The 6,000-nt window shown below is 36.9% G+C and overlaps 1 protein-coding gene across 2 annotated transcripts in view; it reads right to left on the bottom strand.

Annotated features, from left to right (window-relative positions):
- Positions 1–2,215: 2,215 nt before the first annotated feature.
- CA8 (carbonic anhydrase 8) overlaps positions 2,216–6,000 on the bottom strand; it is a 60,755-nt gene continuing 56,970 nt past the window's right edge. For both annotated transcript variants that reach the window (XM_060775372.2, XM_060775371.2), the window contains one exon: positions 2,216–2,433. The gene's annotated coding sequence lies outside the window, so the exon portion shown is untranslated. The remainder of the gene's footprint in view (positions 2,434–6,000) is intronic.

The raw sequence follows: 6,000 nt of genomic DNA, 5'->3' as shown, positions 1-6,000 counted from the left end.
TGGTTGCCATAACTTTGCTACTTATGCCCTCCTGGCACAAGGAAAAGATGAGCCACAAGAGGAGGAAAATCCCTCCTCACCCCCACCCTCCAATCTCCTGGTGTGTCAGGAGGCCGCAAAGAGCTAAGTTATGATGGACAGGTAAATTTTATTTAATTTTTAGAGGAAAATTGGGAGGGATGACTGCATGCCATCCCAATTTTAATCAAGATGCCATGTAGCCACCCTACCCCATTCCCAGGAAGGCCCAGGTTTTTGGGGGGAGTGAAGACGGGAATCTACACCAAAGCAAGTTTTTAAAACCTGCTTTGGCACAGATTTTGGAAGCACCTGAATTTTTCAGGTTTGTCATTTAAAGCCACATATATGCCATCTGTTATAATTTTCAGAATAATCGTCCTTCTCTAAGTCCCAATAGGATCACAAGCACAGTTGGTGAGGACACAAGAGTCTCCCTTCCCAAGGAGGCCAAAACTGCCCCTGCTATGTTGTCTTTCTAGTGACAGGTTAAAACCTTTTTATTCATGCTTTTAAAACAGATTTTGTTTTGAAGGACAGACTAGGGTGTCTTGTTTTGGGCTAGTGAAGTTGTTTTTAACAGCTACTTATTCATTTACATCACATTTTTCTTTTTGTTTTAATATAAATTCAATTCCATTGTAATTTTTTTTTCTTTTATGCATTTTACTTCTATTGCTTTTTAAATGTGAATATTTTTTTTTGTCTGAACTGTGAGAAAAAAGTAGAGCAAAAATAAATATTATAACAACATCAACTTATCTAAGATGATAAACATGCCTTTATTTGGATACACTCCAAATGAAAGAGCTTCTGTAGTTGAATACATTGCCTTGGAGTGTGGAGGAGTTTCTTTCTATGGACATTTTCAAGCAGAAACTGGAAATATGCTTGACTGACAATCTGTCAAAAGTGCTTTGACTGACATATGGCAGGGGTTGGACTGGATGGCCATTGTAATCTCTTTCAGCTTTATAATTCTATCATTTTCATCTGACAGGGCCAAAATGAAAAAATAATAATTTACAGCTATATTTTAAGATTTCCAATGATAGTATGAACCTTAGAAATATGCAACCAATATTCAGGACTAGGACTTGAGTCAAAATGGATCGGCTTTGAAGGGGTCCAGCTGAAGGAGGCCATTTCCAGATGTAATAACCTGCTATCAGATATTTTGTAGAAACAAAGAAATGTCAACTTTTTGCTTCCACATCCCACTTTTCTAAAACTCACTTTTTCGATTCTATAAATGAAGAAATTATGAACTTTTGGTAAATTATTCAAAAAGAAACTGAAACAAAATTCTTAGTCAGCCATAGCCTTAACAAAATATGTCTTGCTCTAGTGTTTTAATGTTCTAAATATTACATATGTTTAATGTTATAGCCTAAATCTAGTTGCAAGTCTCAACTAGAGTACAGTTACAGTAAGGGAATAATAACACTTACATACATCCCATTAATTCATTGAATGTAATATACCGTATTTTTTATTCAAATCTAATACTCACCTCTTCTCCTTTTTTTTTACTTAATTACCTTCCCAAAATTAGGATGCACGTAAGATTTGCATAATATGGTAAATACTTTTTTCGTTTTCAGGGTTTTGAAAATTGAGTTGAGCATTAGATTCAATGTTGCATTAGACTCGAGTCAACACGTATAATAGCCATGGGACTAAACTTTTGAAACACCTATTTACAATGGCTATTTAAACAATCAGGATTTGTATCTTGTTGTTCCATTGCTGGAACAAGCTTTATTCCTAGAATAAAGCTTGTTCCATTCATAGTGAGTATGTTTAACCCTCAATTGAAGTGTACTGAAATCAACTGAATTTGGTCAAATACCTTTTCATTATTGTGAAGAAAAATATTTCAAAGCATTATTTTAAGATGAGTTAAGATAGTAATTTATTAAGAATATAATTATTTCTCTAATAATATATTATCATTTGTGAGTAAATTATTAATATTGTATAACACGCCATTAATTTATATTTCTTTACTTACAATATTTCAGGGACAAAAAGAAGACAAGAGCATTCAAATACTGCCATGTGAAAAAAACTGGGTAAATATAATGTGTAGTGTGTTCATAGTAATCATCATCTCACCAAACATACTATGAGCTGAAGACACTACAGAGCACTGCTGTGCAAAACCTGAATGTCATAAGCAATAAAACGTTAAGAGTAGCAAGTTGGAAGTTTTAATGTGTTTTCTTCTTGTAATATAAAGCTCATTCCCAGAATTTCACTGGACCATGTGGACAGGCCAACTGTCACAGCTGTCTATCAAGTCTGAATTAGATGAAGGCAGACAAAGCAGGCTTTGTGGAGAAACTGAAGCAGCAGCCTCAAACATTTCCATTTCTCATCCAAGGGCACTGTGGGTGCATTGTCTTCTGCTTTCTGCAAAGAGAATGGAACAATTATGTTAGTGAAATTCCACAGTGAGTCTGAAAGACTGTTTATGTCCAGGCAGGGAGACAGTGAAAACTGAAAGGAGTTTCATGACAGCAGGGGTAGAAGTTTCAGGATATATTCTCCAACATATGATGGATCTGACTCTTCCCTCTCGTGGTGGTGTAAATCAGAAGAAACTCCACAAACGGTAATGGGGTGGAACTCATGGGTACAACTCTCTGTTATGCCTGACATTTTTGTAGAATTGCTGCATTCTATGGACTGTGGGTTTTTATTACCTTCCATCAATTTGTGTGTCCTCTTTCCAAGAGTAAATCTAACGTCTACTTTCATAGAAAAACAGAAAACTGAAGCACTAACATTTTCAATGGGATATAGATCTGTAGATATTTCCGTAACTATGTTATTGAAGGGATCCACTGTTTAAAGTACACCATTCAGTTTCCCTTCTGGACAAAAAAGAAAAGAGCTAACTAAAACATTTGTAATGTTCCCACTGAATACCATGCCCTCAGTTCCTTCCTTCTATCCAGACCCCATGCCTCCTTGAGGAAATGAGCAATAACTCCCTAGAGGTAAAAAAAATAGACACCCAGACACCCTTGGCAATGTGCCAAGTCAACATTAGGTGCTATAGATTACATCAGTCTGTTTTGCTAATCACTTCCTTTCCTGATATTATTTGAGTGCCAAGAATATTGTAGCTTGGTATATAAGCACATAATAACAAATACACAATGTACTATGTGTGGCCTTCTTAGATACTGTGTCTGCCTTTCACACACCTATCTGCAATCTTAAACTCAGAGTGACTTGTTTATAAGTAGAACTGCATAAGAATGTCATGCAGAAATATATCTGAATTATTTATTTTATTGTTATTATACCTGTTGCTGTTAAATTGACATTAATAAACACTGAATCGTATCCAACATGGTACAAGTTTATACAATTGCATTTTTGCCTAATGGCAGTGCCTTGGATTCCAGCATGCAAGAAAAGCAGGGTAGAAATCCAATAAATTGATAGATTGATATTGTGCTTTCCTCCCTTTTCTTTGAACACCCAATACACTACATGTTGAAAATTCCTTTAATCAGTTTCCACAATAGTATGAGTACTGCTGCTATAGGAGATCATTGCTTTGCCTTTATTTTGTGTGCTATTTTGCTAGCCAGGAGAAGTTGGTTCTCAAGGACTGAGTCTTTACATTTCTTGACATGATCAAGATAGCATTTCTGTCCTGTTTATTCTAGGCTTCTTGTATACACCAAAATAGTTTATGACATCTCAATCCAATCAAGGTAACATCTAACAACATATCCATTTAATTGACTATTTAGAGTCTTGAGTTCTTCCAGATGGCTCTGAAGCACAATGAGCTAAAATTGACTATCCTTCTATTTAGAAAAGTAGATATCATTCCTTTAAAAGAAACTTGAAAACATTTTCAGGTGCCATCTTGGTTTTTGCTTTCTGAACCAATATTCTTTTTTTACTATCTTCAAATATCTTTATTAGAATATGTTTAATGAAGTATTCGTTTCTTCTGTATGGTATCCAAAATAACAGTGCAGATTGCAAAAAGACTGTAGAGTCCAGGATCCTCACAATGAGGCAACTGGGAATTCAATAATTTTTCAGACTTAGACTGTCCCACTGCTTCTCCCTGAGTGATGTTGCAATGATTGCCCAGTGTTTGGGACACTGGGCAATCTAGACCCCACATTTTTATCTAGATCCTTATGAAAAACAACTTGATAACAACAGCAGGGGGAGTGGAGATAATCCTATTTGCTGTCCCTGTGTAGCAGTAGCAGTACCAGAAGAACAAGCAGCAGCAGCAGCAGCAGCAGCAGCAGCAACAGCAACAACAACAACAACAACAACAACAACAACAACAACAACAAAATTTGGGCTCAAAGCAGGGCAAAATACAGTTAAATACATCTACAAAATCGCATATTAAAATAGTTGAAATGCAACCATAAAAGCATATATTAAAAGGTACATGTACTAAAATGCTTAGGATAAAAGTCAAAGCACAATAAACATAGAATGTGATTTAAAAATCATAGACTGGGTTGGCCTGCCAGAAAAGATAGGTCTTCAGGTGTGTTCTAAATTCTGACAGCTCGTTTAGCTGTTGATTCTCTTTTGGGAGTTCATTCCACACAGTTTTTTGGCAACCAATGACAAGGTCCTATGGGTGATGGTCACCAGTCGGGTTCTGCCCACTAGAGGGTCCTAAAGGGAGAAAATGCCCACTAGAGGGTCCTAAAGGGAGGGTTGTGCAGGAGAAGGTGATCCTGTAGGTATCCTGGACCCAAACCATGTAGAGCTTTTAAGGTCAGAACCTGGACTTTGAGCTTTTCCCAAAAACTAATTGGCAACCAGTGGAGTGACTTGAGTATAGGGGCATATGCTCACTCCTAGATATTACTGTAATGAATATGGCTGCTGTGTTTTGAACTAATTGGAGTTTCTGAACTTGCGTACAGAGGTAGCTCAATGTAAAATGCATTGCAGAATGTTACCAGCACGTGGACTACCATCCTCTAGTTCTAGGAAGGGGCGCAGCTGGTGTATCAACTGAAGCTGCTAGTAAGCATTGTGTTATATTATACTGTATTAATTGTCTGTTTTTAATCTACTGTGTTATTGTTATTGCATTTTATTGTAATTGTGGGCATCGAATTGTGCCAGATGTAAGCCGCCTTGAGTCCCCCCTAGGGGGTGAGAAAGGCCGAAATAAATAAATAAATAAATAAATAAGCACTCCTGAACATTGCATCCACCAGGGATGACATTTCAAGAAATGGATCCTGGTGCACTCCTAAGGCACAAACACAGTTTTTCAGGGGGAATGTAATCATATCCAGAACTAATTGATACACCTCCATGCCTAGGTTTAGACCCTTGATGGCAAGCACCTGTTTTGTCTAGATTCAGTTTCAATTTGTTTTTGCTTCATTCAGCCCATTACCTCTTCCAGGCATTAATTCATGCTATCCTTAACTAAAGCTGTGTAGTCATAAAATGTCCCCTATTTAGGGGAATGTGCTGCTGATGAGGGTCCGATAGCAACAGATAGCAATGTCCAGCAATGGTGCATTCAGTCCTCTGCTCTGTCATACAACAGAAAGTTGGCACCACAAGTCATTGTTCAACATGGACATTTGGCTTAATTCAGACACACTGGTGGCTGTCACAAACATTTATTATCAATGAACTGTATTCTGCAATGGTGATGATTATAATGGATATAGGTTACATCCTTCATTAGGATATAAGTTGCATTCTATGAAGACATCACCCTGCTTGAGTTGGAATCTAAAGGATCCTTAATAATATTCTTCATACAATGGCTGGATTATTTGTATCAGGGCTAGGCAATTGACCAGGTAATGTTGCCAAAGAAAGTTAGTACTGATTTCAGAAACAGCATGGAACCAAGTTCTTAGAAAAATGCAGAGCCAAGTACGCCCTAAGAAAACAGAAATACATCAATTAATTTGGGCTATGTATGCAGGTTTCGTGTTACAATGTTAA

The sequence above is a fragment of the Anolis sagrei genome, chromosome 4 (assembly GCF_037176765.1).
Source record: "Anolis sagrei isolate rAnoSag1 chromosome 4, rAnoSag1.mat, whole genome shotgun sequence".
NCBI lineage: Eukaryota > Metazoa > Chordata > Lepidosauria > Squamata > Dactyloidae > Anolis > Anolis sagrei.
Note: the sequence above shows the minus strand (reverse complement) of the source record. Positions and strands in the feature narration are given on the sequence as shown.